Here is a 12,540-nt window from a genome sequence, read left to right as displayed (position 1 = left end):
AAAAGATAAGAAAGTTTAAAAATTTTTTCAGCATATATTTAAATATGGTTTTTACAAAAATGCTCCTGTTTGTCTCCCACTCAGATGGCACAGTTAATAATGTTTGCTTTTTAAATATTCTGTATAATTTTGGGCTCGACTGATGATCTGCACTTGGCATTTTCATTTACTTGGGTTGGTGGTTCTGTTGGATGTATTTTTTCCTCCTTTTCCCCTTTTGCTTGGTGCATCAGTGGTGTGGTGTAGGAGCTTTTACTCACATCAGTGTTATTAGGATGTTTATTTTACTCTTTTGGAATCCAGACCATAAGGGATTAACTCTTGTCATGTATTTATGATCCAGATATTTTTTTGCTTACTCAGATTGCCATTCCAGCTTCAACTTTATGATTTTCTTTATACGTAAGAAGTAAATTGTCACACAGTCATGTCTATGAATGTATTCCTTTGTGATATCTGACTTTGGGGAAAATGCTAAAAGGCCTTTCTTTGCCAAAATTTGCATAAATGTCCAGTCATATTTTACAGTAACATTTTATTTCAGTGTTTACATGGCTCACTGTAATTCTGATTTATTTTGGTTACGTATCAAGTGAAGGCTATCATTCTGTGGCCACTTGGCTAACTAGCTGCTGGAATACCGTTTCCTGAGAACAATACGCATGTTCTCACCCTGGTTTAACCTCCTATTTTGGGATAATGCTAATGGAAGTAGTCTCTTGTACCACTCTTCCTTTCCTTTGATGTGTGTTGGCAAACATTTACATTAGAGGGTTTTTTTGTTTGTTTGTTTGTTTCCTTTTGGGTGCATATGCTGTAGCACAAAGTCTTGGATGATCCTGAAAGGTGCTGCTTTGCTGCTTGGCATGGCTTTTGGGAAAAACGTAACCATGAAAACAGCATGTGGTCATTTCTGGCAGAGTGAGTGGCACAGGTCAGGCTCCAGGAGATGGGCTTTTCCCCCTGAGGTGGTTGGTTGTAATGAATGACCTCCATTTGGCACCTGCTTGCTCCAGGTTTGACCATGCATGAGCTTGTTAATCTGACTTTCAGGTTTGTGTGCACAGAGTTACAGAGCCACTAAGCCTCTCTGATGGGCACACTGTCACTGCAGCAGACAGGCCTGGGGTTCGACGTGTGCTGCATTTATTGTGTCTGTGTTCCCTGGGACACGTGTAGTCAGAGCAGATCTCCGGCAGCATCAGGCAGGGACGGGGCTAAGTCACTCAGAGAGTTTTTGGGTGGGCACAGTGCTCAAATAGGCATTTTAGTGCTCTATCCTGAGAGAATTCAAATTTTTTTGCCTTCACGGTACCGTGTGGGCAGGTTCTGGGATGAGGATGTAGGGACGTCTGAGGCCATCACTGTGTCACCACAAGGTTTATGTGTCATGTAAACTTGTGCTTGGCTCTCATTGTTGGACAGTTTAACTTTTTTTACCACAAACATGAACAAAATTTCTGTTTCCTGGAAAAATAGTGGCAGAGTGAAAATTTTGCCTCGTTTATATATTTTATCTATATTTTTCTATTTTCAGAATGTAACAGGATTAGCTCCTTTGGCATTCCTAAAGTAGTGGAAGAATTGTTTATTGAGGCCGATGCTTCCTCAGTAGGACTGGACTTGTAATTTTATCATCAGTGCACTGGGCTTGCCCCCGTGTGTGATATGCAGACACATGACTCTAAGAGGTTGCCCTGATTAAGAATGAGGTGACCAAAGGGTAGGACTCACTCCTGGGAAGGAAGACTCCTGTGCAAATTACGTGCCTTCCATCAGGCAGGGTTGGTGAGTTCACGAGGCCCATCTCAGGATGCAGTTACGTTCAGTCATTGTAAAACTGTGCCCCTGAAAGCAGACAGGAGCACAGGGTGGGGGTCAGCCGGGGTAGTGCTGCAGAACGCGGTGTCGGGTCTGCAGGGCCTACCTCAGGGACCTGCCACCAGACCTGTGGACGCGTCTGCTCCAGTCTGCAAACAGATGAGCGGTGGAAAAGACAAACTGGAAGAAATACACGGGTCTCCTCTTAGGAAGCGCGTGAGAGAGTCTGGGCAGGTACAGGCTGGGAGCTCTTTTCTTGTTTCCTGGCACCACGGACACATTTTTCAGGACGTTGTTGGAGCGCACTATTTTTAGTTTAAAAAAAAAAAAAAAAAAACAGTTGTGACTTCCCTTGCTGTGTGCAGCTTATCTGCATTTAAACTTGTGTTTCTTTAGGGAAGTTGGATCCTTTTGCCTTAAAAGAGGATTTGTCCTCTTCTACCAAATCACTGAGAAGAAAGGGAAGCTTTCAGGAATACGCCTTTGAGGTTGTGCCCTTGTCGTTGGCTGTGTTCTCCCACCTGCACGAATTAGAGCGCCATCATCCTGCTTTTATTTACAGTTTCTTCCCAAATGTGCTCTATTTCATTTCTTAAAAAAAGACTTAAAGAACTTCAAGATTGAGACTTCATTAACTCAGGCATGGCCATCATATCATGTTCAGTGTTACGCATGTGAGTGTGTGTCTCATTCTGAGTATGTTTGGGTGTGTGTGAGCCTGAGTGTTTGTGTTTGGGTGTGAGTCTGAGTGTGAGCCTGTGAGCATGTGTGAGAGCATGTGTGTCCACCTGAGGGTGTGTGCGCCTGAGCGTGTGTGTGACTGTGAGCGTGTGTGAGCATGTGTTTGGGTGTGTGTGAGCTGAGTGTGAGTCTGTGTGTGGGTGGTGTGCCTGAGTGTGAGCGTGTGTGAACACGTGTCTGGGTGTGTCTGAGCATGAGTCTGTGTGTGGGGGTGAGTTTGTGCCTGAGTGTGAGCCTGTGTGGGCATGTGTCTGGGTGTGCACATGCACTGTGAGGAGAAGCGGCGCTCATACGGCAGAGAACATTTGCCGAATGTAGTTCACACCACAACCTGGGAGCTAGGTGACCTAAGGAACATATTCACGATGTGAGCTACTGTTTTAAATATTTCAATTTTTCTTTAGATCCTTAAAATATTTTCTTCTGTTGAAATATTCTCAGATCTGGGAAGCCAGCGTCTGGGGCTTGGACTGTGGTTCTGCGGCTTGTCCCGGATAACCAGGGCCTTGCTGTGGGTGTGCGGCCCGTGCGCGGCCCCCCGCCCGGTCCCGTAGAGCTGTGGCTGGAGTGTGTCGTTGTGGCGCTGCGTGCTCACACTGGCTTCCCGAGCTCCTGCACTGGGCGGCCGACGCTGGGAGAGCAGCACCTCCTCCTTGGAGTCATGTTGTGTGACATCCGGGTGCGCCTGGAGCCTGTCCTTCCCGCGAACCTCAGGTTTGCTGCATGTGAGCTTGGAGTTGCGATTCCTTTTCAGTGTTGGTTGAGTCAATAAATTCCCGAAACGCGGAGACAGTAACCAGGGTCTTTGTGGTGGTGGCTGTTGTGTCTGTGTCCACCCACACACCTGCCCCCTTCTGCCTGCGTTGGCCCGGCCCTCTCGTGGGCCACGGCCACGGAGGATGCCCAGGCCTTGCCGCACCACCACTGTTCTGGGATGCTCATAAATTCACGCACTTCCTTTGGTTGTGATGGAGACGTGTTTCCTTCCTCTGACGACCTCCTTCCAGCAGGACGCTGGGATCCGTACTTACATAACAGAATAAACACCTAGATTTGAAGAACCATCTGTAACAACAGAACATAACAGTAACACAACAGCTGTGTTGTTCTTGAAAACTTTTTTCTCTGGTCTTAAATTTAGACACATCTACCCCACAGACACTCACTGGGAAGAAAACGAGAGCACCCGGCCCGGCGGCTGTTTGAGTCAGCGTGGTTCCACAGCTAAATGTCATGGTTTCCTCATGCGTCTGGTCCCCTCGGTTCTCGAAGCAGACAGACCGCCTCTGCTTTCCTGTAGAGTCGCCAGGCCCCATACACCTGTCCTTCTGTCCCGCTGCTGGTGGCCAACCCAGCAGGGCCCCGGGATGTGCCTTCCGTCCCCTGCAGTCACTCGGGATCAGAATGACCGTAGGTTTCCACTCGAGATGCCTGGGTTCAGGTGGTCACCATAAATTCATGTTTCAGTTGGTAAATATGTTTGCTGCACTGTAGATGGTTGGCTAGAGTTTTTTTAAAGGGTTTGTTCATTTGAGAGAGAGAGCATGAGTGCACACATGCACACAAGCCATGGGCAGAGGAGAGAACCTCCAGCAGACTCTGTGCTGAGTGAGGAGCCTGATGCGGGGCTCAGTCCCAAAACCCTGAGACCATCACCAGAGCCGAAACCAATAGTGAGATGTTTAACCAACTGTGCCCCCAGGCGCCCGGGTGGGTTAGACCTTTTTAAAGAGTGTGGATGGGAACATTGTCCTGGACCTGTTTAATGGTGTCCTGCATGAGCTCAGTGCAGATGGCAGGCATGCGGACTGACTCAGGCCTCTTCTAGGAGGTTTGTCCACAGTGTGGGAGGAGACCCTGCCAGAGACCCTGCAGGACGACCCACCGGAGACTCGCAGGAGACCTGGCAGGAGACCAGGCAAGAGACCCCACAGGATGACCCGCAGGATACCCGGCCGGAGACCCCACAAGATGACCCAGCCAGAGACCCTGCACGAGACCCTGCAGGATGACCTGCAGGACAACCAGTGGGACACCCAGTAGGACGACCCATGGGAGACCCCGTAGGAGACCCTGCAGGATGACCCAGCAGGAGACCCGCAGGACGACCCACAGGAGACCCGCAGGCTGACCTAGCAGGAGACCTGGCAGGAGACCTGCGGGACACCTGGCAGGAGACCCCACAAGAGACCCCAGGAGGAGAGACCCCTGCCCTGCCAGGCTCTTGTCCTTCCATGGGCAGCAGGTGGTGGGAGCTGGTCTTAGTGAAGCTTGAGGGACTCAGGTGGGAAGACCTGGTGTGCATGAGGCTCAGGTGACCGAGGAACATACGTGTGAGCTCCCCCGCGACACACACATGCTCTGGTGTCTGGTTCTCACCTTGGGCCGCCATGACAAGTGACCATAGGCTTGAAGCACTGGGATGTGCGGTCTTGTGACCTGGAGGCCAATGTCGGGGATCCGGGTGTGGGTGGGGTCTCTCTGGGGGCTGTGTCCTTGGCTGGCCCACCATGTCCCTGGAGATCACGGGCATTTGTGGATGAAGGGCCATCAGGGTCGAATGGAGTTTGCTGGGAGGGAAGGTATCAGTGGAGACTGAAGTGGACTCACGGGAGGAGTCTAGGTCGACGTGTTCCGACCCTGGAGACTCAGGGGTGGTCACTGCTGTTGAGAGACTTGCGCAGATGCACAGGAGGCTTTCCTATCGATGAGGATGTTGTAAATCTTCCAGGCTGCCCGGAGAAGTTCACACCTTGTCTGTGTCTCAGTCATGGTGATGAGGGATGTTTGGAACTAGGACAGACCACCCAGACTCTTGTGGACACGTCCTGTGGCCACCGTGGGCGAGGCTGTGGGTGTCTGCTCCTCTCTGGCGGCTGAGCAACTTTCTCAGTTGCAGAAAATCACTCTCTGGAGACCACTTGAGAACTACCGTGTGGTTGCCCCGACTGGAAATTCTGGGGAATGGGGCAGAGAGAAAACGGGGCCTGGATGGTGACTGCAGCGAGCACGTCATTTCATCGTGGGTCCCAGATGCCAGCCATAGGAAGAGTACCATCCCCACACCAGGTGGGGATACCCAGGCTCGCCCTCAGGCTTGGGAAGGGGGCTCTCCCTAGAGTCTCAAGGGGCATGGGGGAGGTGGGGCCTGAGTGCTGGGTCTCAGGGGTGCCCCATGTGGAGGCCGCCCTGCGAGGGCGCAGCACCCCTTGGTACGCCCCCACAGAGCCTGCCTCATGTCAGGGCTCAGCCAGCGGGAGGCGGATGTCAGATGAGCGAGCAGCTGGTAGGCTTTGCATCTACACAGCCCACCGCGGGGCCAGCAGCAGGACAGTCTGTGGACAGAGTGCACGGGCACCATGTGGTGGCGCCAGGCCCCCCAACATGGCGCATGGTGTGACCCAGACAGACTCCAGAGACGAGGTGCACTCCCATGGGGACAGTGGCTCCCAACACGAGGGCCTGCTCCCAGACTCCCAATGGGGGAGGCACCCGGGGGCCGCGTCAGCACGTCTGCTCGCCCTCCACACATCTTCTCTTCCTGCTGCCCAGTTCTCTACCTGTCCTCCTTGTCCCTTGCACCTGCCTGCGTGTGGGGGTGTCCCGTGCCAGCTCCGCCAGAGAGGACAGCTGACCGTGTTCTCTCCCCTGGAAGGACCAGGTGGGGTTTCGCAGACCCCCCCGGCACCAGCAGCCCTTGGTGCTTTAGATGAGAGGTGTGCTGTGTTGCGGGGGTGCTAAAGGTGCTGACAGCATGTGAGGACAGTGGCAGCTCCTCCAGTTATGACCACATCCTTTGAAGGGCCCGGCAGCATGCCCTGAGGGTCACTTGTGGCTCCCACAGGACTGGGGGGGGGGTGCTCCCTAAAGGCAGCAAGTGGATCTGACTGCGTATATTCTCGGCCCCTCCCCGTGGGGCTGACAGGTCTTCAGTCTGGCTCGTGGAATCAAGTGAACACCAGCCTCCACCAAGACTAGAGAGGCAGAGAACATGAGGTGCAGCGGGTCTGCTGGGGCGTACAGGGTGCGCCTCACCACACGGTGTGAGGGAGCTGTGTTTGCTTCGCAGGCTTGAGGCGGGGCCGTATCTCCCTACTGTGTCCTGTGTCCCTGCCGGGAGGGAGCCCCACGTGTGGTGGAAGTTCTGTGTGTGCGGAGCATGTGTTAGGTCAGAGAGACTGCAGGGGATTGGGGGGCAGACGTGGAACCCGCTTCATGCAGCCCCTGCCTGCGCCCCGACCATGTTAAGCCTACCTTCTGCCCGCAAGCTCGGCTCCTGGTCCTCCCACAGCCCTGCCCTGTGTGCCTCCCTAACTCGGGGTTAGAGCCCCAAGGTCTACCAGCCAGTGCTGGCTATTCAGGATGGTTATTTATGTTAAATTGTCAATTTTTTTTTCTTTAATGCAGAGCCTTAAAGTCCTTTCCCCTCCAGTGTGGGTGATGCTCAGGCCTCATGGCCCTCAGAGCTCCTGGGGCGAGAGCAGGGACCACTCACAGGTTGTGCTTCACTTGTCCCACCACGGCGCCCAGGCACCTGTGTGTTCAGTGCTGCTCTAGGATCCCAGGGTGCAGCCGGGGCTGCCGACCAGCCTGCACACGTGTAGGATAGAGATCTCCAGGACTTTACTTTAATCGGTAATATATAATGTTTGATAAGCTTAAACTACAAAGAAGTCTATGGATCAGCCCATTGTGTTTGGGTTTTGAACTTGGGTGAGCACCGAGGTCGGAGGAAGGGAGAGTGGCGCTCAGTGGCCTGTGTCCTTGCTTCCCCTGGGACCGTCCTGCCTCTGCGGTTGAAGTCCTCCCAGTGTGCAGGGACCCCTGGGAGAGCAGCCGTGGAACCCCTCCGAGAGGGTGTGTGCGTGGGCGTCGGGGAGCAGCACACAGCACCCTCTCGGTTCCCGGGTGTGCGGGTGCTGCCCAGGGCGGCCGCTAGTCTGGCCGCGCACGGAGGCTTGTCCTGGCGCTGGCTGCTTGGCAGTGCTCCGCCGACACCGCGCGCCTTCTCCTCGCCGGCCTCTGGCAGACCTGTTGGTCCTGGGTTGTGTGCTTCTCACAAAGCGGGTGACGGACACACTGGTGGCCCGAAGGCTGCGGAGCCGTCAGAAGCCGTATTCTGTGCGGGATGCCACAAGGTGAGCCTCCGAGCCGCAGCGTGATGTATTTCAAATACTTTGTCATTTGGCGGTACAGCATGATGCACCTTCAGCTTTTCCGTGGAGATCACTGAATTGGAAGGGAGGTGTGTCTGTAGGTCTGGAAGAGGAACCAAATAGAAACAACAGAGCAGGCTCCTGTGTAAGCTTACTTTTCTATTAAAAAAAATTTAATTGAAATATAGTATGCCTTCAGAAAATTATGCACTATTTAAAAATTTTTTTAAATATATTTTTAGAATTTTTGAGAATATTTTATTTGAGAGAGAGAAGTGAGACAGAGAATGGGTGAAGCACAGGCAGAGGGAGAGGGAGAAGCAGACTCCCCACTGAGCAGGGAGCTCAGTGAGAATTCGATCCCATGCAGATGCTTAACTAAGCCACTCAGGTGCCCCCAAAATTGTGCATTCTTAAGTTTATAGCTCTTAAATTTTGTAAAGGGTCTTTACAAGCCCTTCACATCTGCCACTGGATCAGTGAGCAAGCCATTCCCGGGCCGCACGAGCCCCTCCTGCCCGTTCCCTGGAGCTGATTCTACATCGTCCGTCTCCCATGAGGGCCACCACTGTGCTGACTTCCAACAACACTCATGGGTTTTGCTTATATTTGACCTTCCTGTAAACGGAGTTATATGTTTATCATTTTTCATTAGCAACTTTGTTCAGATATTCTTTGCATAGCATGTAACGAACCTCTTGAAGTTCACAGTTCACTGGCTTTTGGTATATTCTTGGAGATGTGCCTCACATTCAGTCTTGGAACACGTTTTACCAAGAGAAGAAGCTGTGAATCCCTCAGCCATCCCCCCGGGCCCTCTGCCCCACCGCCCTGCTCCAGCGCCAAGCCACCACTGACGCGCTGTCTCTGCAGGTTCCACTGTTTTGGACCCCTACTGTGCAGGTGGTTGCATGAGGTATGTCTGTGTCTGTCTGCTTATACTTGGTGCTTTCAAGGTGTGTCCCTGCGGAGGCACGCATGTCCTTTCTTTTCCTTCTGAACGCTGTTCAGTCATACGACTGTATACATCTTACTCATCCAGTCATCAGTTGGCAACCTTTTGGGTTGTATCCACGTTTTGGCTATTCTGAATAATTCTACCATCAACGTTCTGTAGAGAATTTTTGTGTTGATGTACATTTTTACTCTTTGCCATGCACCTAACCATGGATTGCTGGATCGTATGGTAACTCCAACATCTGCGGGTCTTCTGGCCGTTTTCCAGAGCAGCAGCACCATTTTACATTCCTGCCATCAGGGCGTGGGGGTTCTGATTGCTCCATGTCCTTGCCAGCATTTACCTCCTTGTCCTGCTCTGCAGTTTTCTGGTGCTTGACGATGTTCAGCATCTTCCCGTGTGCTCAGAAGCTATCTGTATATCTTCTTTGGTGAAAAATCTATGTTCTTTGCCCATATTTAAACTAGGTTATCTCTCTGTTTTTGAGGTGAAAGAGCTCTTTACATGTTTTGGAAACAAGTTCCTTATCAGATGTATGATTTGCAGATTTTGATCTCATTCTGTGGGTTATCTTTTTCACTTTCCTTTTTTTTTTTTAATAAATTTATTTTTTATTGGTGTTCAATTTACCAACATACAGAATAACACCCAGTGCTCATCCCGTCAAGTGCCCCCCTCAGTGCCCGTCACCCATTCACCCCCAACCCCTGCCCTCCTCCCCTCTTTTTCACTTTCTTGATGTGTCCTTTGAAACCTAAAAGTTCTTAGTTTGATGATACCCAGTTTATGTATTTTTTCTTTCGTTACTTGTGCCTTTGGTGTCATATTTTAAGAAAACATTGTCTAGTCAAGGCTGTGAAGATTCATACTGCGTTTTCTTTTAAGAGTTATATATATATTTTTTTGCTTTTGCCTTTAGATCTTAGATCCCATTTTGAGTTATTTCTGTATGTTGTATAGGGTCCAGCCTTATTATTTTTCATGTAGAGATCCATTGTCCCCATTTATTGAAAATACTTTTTTTCCTCCCTGAATTATCTTAGAACCTTCATGGAAAATCAGTTGGCCATAAACATGTGGGTTTGTTTCTGGACTCTTAATTTTATCCTATTGGTCTATAAATCTCTTCTGCCAGCTTCATACTGTTTTGGGTACTTCATAGGACTTTGTACTAAGTTGCAAAATTGGATATGTGAAGGGCACCTGAGTGGCTCAGTCATTGGAGTGTCCCACTCTTGACTTCGGTTCCAGTCATGATCTCAGGTTTGAGAGATTAAGCCCTGCGTTGGGCTCTACGCTCAGTGTGGATTCTACTTGAGTTTCTTTCCCTTTGTCCCTCCCCCTGCTTGTTCTCTCTCTCTCTCTCTAAAATACATAAATCTTTAGGAAATATAATTGGATATGTGAGTGTTTCAACTTTGTTCAATTTCATGATTGTTTTGGCTACTCGGAGTCACATGGAGTTCCATATGAATTTTAAGATCACTTAATCAGTTTTTGCAAAGAAGTCATCTGAGGTTTTGACAGCAATGCTGTTTAAAATGTAGATCAACTTCTATCTTATAATTATTAGGTCTTCTGGTCTGTGAACATGAGATGCCTTTCTATTGATTGAGATTTTTGCTTTCCTTCAACAATGTCGTATAGTTTTCAGAGTATAAGTTTTACCCTTTTGTTAAATTTATTCCTGTTTTTTATTCTATTAGATGCTATTGTAAGTGAAATTTTCTTAATTTCATTTCCTTTGTTTGTTATAGATGTATAGAAATACAATGGGCTTTTGTAGATTTATCTTGTCTCCTGCAACTTTACTGAACTCATTTATTCTAACTTTTTTTAAAATGGATTTTTTAGAATTTTCTTTATATAGATATCATATTACCACTTACAGAGATAGTTTTGCCCCTTCCTTTCCAATGTGTGTATCTGTTATTTCTTTTTCTTGTTTGATTGTCCTGGCTAGAACCTCCAGTGTAATGTTGAATAGAAGTGGTGAGAAAAGACATACTTGTCTTGTTCTTGATTTTAAGGGGGAAAGCACTGTCTTTTAAGTATGAATTAACTGTGTGTTTTTCATAACTGCCCTTTATTAAGTTGAGGGAATTTACTGCTTTGTCTAGTTTGTTGAGTGTTTTTAACGTGAGCATGTTGAATCTTGTAAAATGTCAATTGAGATGATCCTATCGGGTTTTTTTTTTTTTTTTGGTCCTTTTTTCTAGTGATATGGTATGTTATGTCAGTTAATTTTGAATGTTAAACCAAGCTTGCATTCCTAGGATAAATCTAGAATGTTTTCTTTTTTATTTTTTTTCCACTTAATGTTTATGTTGTATTAATTATAAACTATTTGTTGTTATCATTGCTTTTTAGTATTCCCTTGTGTGGTTTTTATCACAATTTATTCATTCTCTTGTTGGTGGATGTTTAGTTTACGGGTTTTGCCTATTATGGGCATTGCTTCTTTCAACATCGTTTTGCTTGTCCAGTGGTGAAACATATGTTTGTATTTCTTTGGGTACATACCTGGAATGGATCAGTTCCTAGGTTTGCTTTTGTTCAGGTTGAATAGAAATTTCTGGTTTTCCAAAGTAGTTTTACCAGTGTACACTTCTGTCAGCAATGTTTGGTAATTCCTGCTGCTCCATATATTAGCCAACATAGTAGCTTCTGGGCTTTTTATTTCAGGCATCCTGAGGAGTTTGTAGTGGTATTTTATTATAGTTTTAATTTGTGTTTGCATTCTTTGATGACTAATGAAGCTTATCACCTCTATATATGTCTTTTGGCTGTTTGACTCATTTTCAAGGTGCTTTTATTCAAATGTTCTACTAATTTTTCTAATGAGTTGTCTTAGATTTTTTAGAAAAGTTATGTAGTAATAGTTTATATTAAGAACACCTTTGATTCCAATTATTTTTTCCACTGTGATTTTCACTTTCTAATATGTTTTTGTTATTTTCAGTTTTAATATAATCATCTTTTTTTGTATGCTAGCATTATTTTTTTAATAAATTTATCTTTTATTGGTGTTCAATTTGCCAACATATAGAATAACACCCAGTGCTCATCCCGTCAAGTGCCCCCCTCAGTGCCCACCACCCAGTCACCCCCACCCCCCGCCCACCTCCCCTTCCACCACCCCTAGTTCGTTTCCTAGAGTTAGGAGTCTCTCATGTTCTGTCTCCCTCTCTGATATTTCCCACTCCTTTTTTCTCCTTTCCCCTTTATTCCCTTTCACTATTTTTTATATTCCCCAAATGAATGAGACCATATAATATTTGTTCTTCTCCGATTGACTTATTTCACTCAGCATAATACCCTCCAGTTCCATCCACGTCGAAGCAAATGGTGGGTATTTGTCGTTTCTAATGGCTGAGGAATATTCCATTGTATACATAAACCACATCTTTATCCATTTATCTTTCAATGGACACCGTGGCTCCTTCCACAGTTTGGCTATTGTGGACATTGCTGCTAGCATTATTTTTTATGTTATTTAACAAGTGTTTTCTTACTTAAAGGTTCTAAGATGACCTTCTAGGTTTTCTTCTTTTTTACTTTTTTTATCTATATTTGCTCATTCTGGAGTTGATTTGATAAATCATGTGTCAATTTACTCTGAGAAGTCATGCTTTCAAATTAGAAGCATTATTTTAACCAGCACAGGAACTCCTTGGTAATTGTGCCTGCATATTCTCTGTCGCGACACTGTGGTAGACACAATTTATGATTTATGCAACTTTTTTTCAGTTTTATATAACAGGAAATTAACCATAAAGATTAAGCAGATTGCCTTGAATCTCATCATTGGATCTGGCAGTTGCTTTTACTTTCTTACAAACTAATAAAGTAGTCTGTTAGTGT

At 47.4% G+C, this 12,540-nt stretch overlaps 1 protein-coding gene across 10 annotated transcripts in view; it reads left to right on the top strand.

The window, feature by feature from the left end:
* Window positions 1–12,540, top strand: part of DLGAP2 (DLG associated protein 2) — a 697,194-nt gene that overhangs the window by 93,071 nt on the left and 591,583 nt on the right. The gene's annotated exons all lie outside the window — the stretch shown is intronic.

The sequence above is a fragment of the Canis aureus genome, chromosome 36 (genome assembly GCF_053574225.1).
Source record: "Canis aureus isolate CA01 chromosome 36, VMU_Caureus_v.1.0, whole genome shotgun sequence".
Taxonomy (NCBI): domain Eukaryota; kingdom Metazoa; phylum Chordata; class Mammalia; order Carnivora; family Canidae; genus Canis; species Canis aureus.
This window is presented reverse-complemented; position numbering and strand designations above follow the sequence as displayed.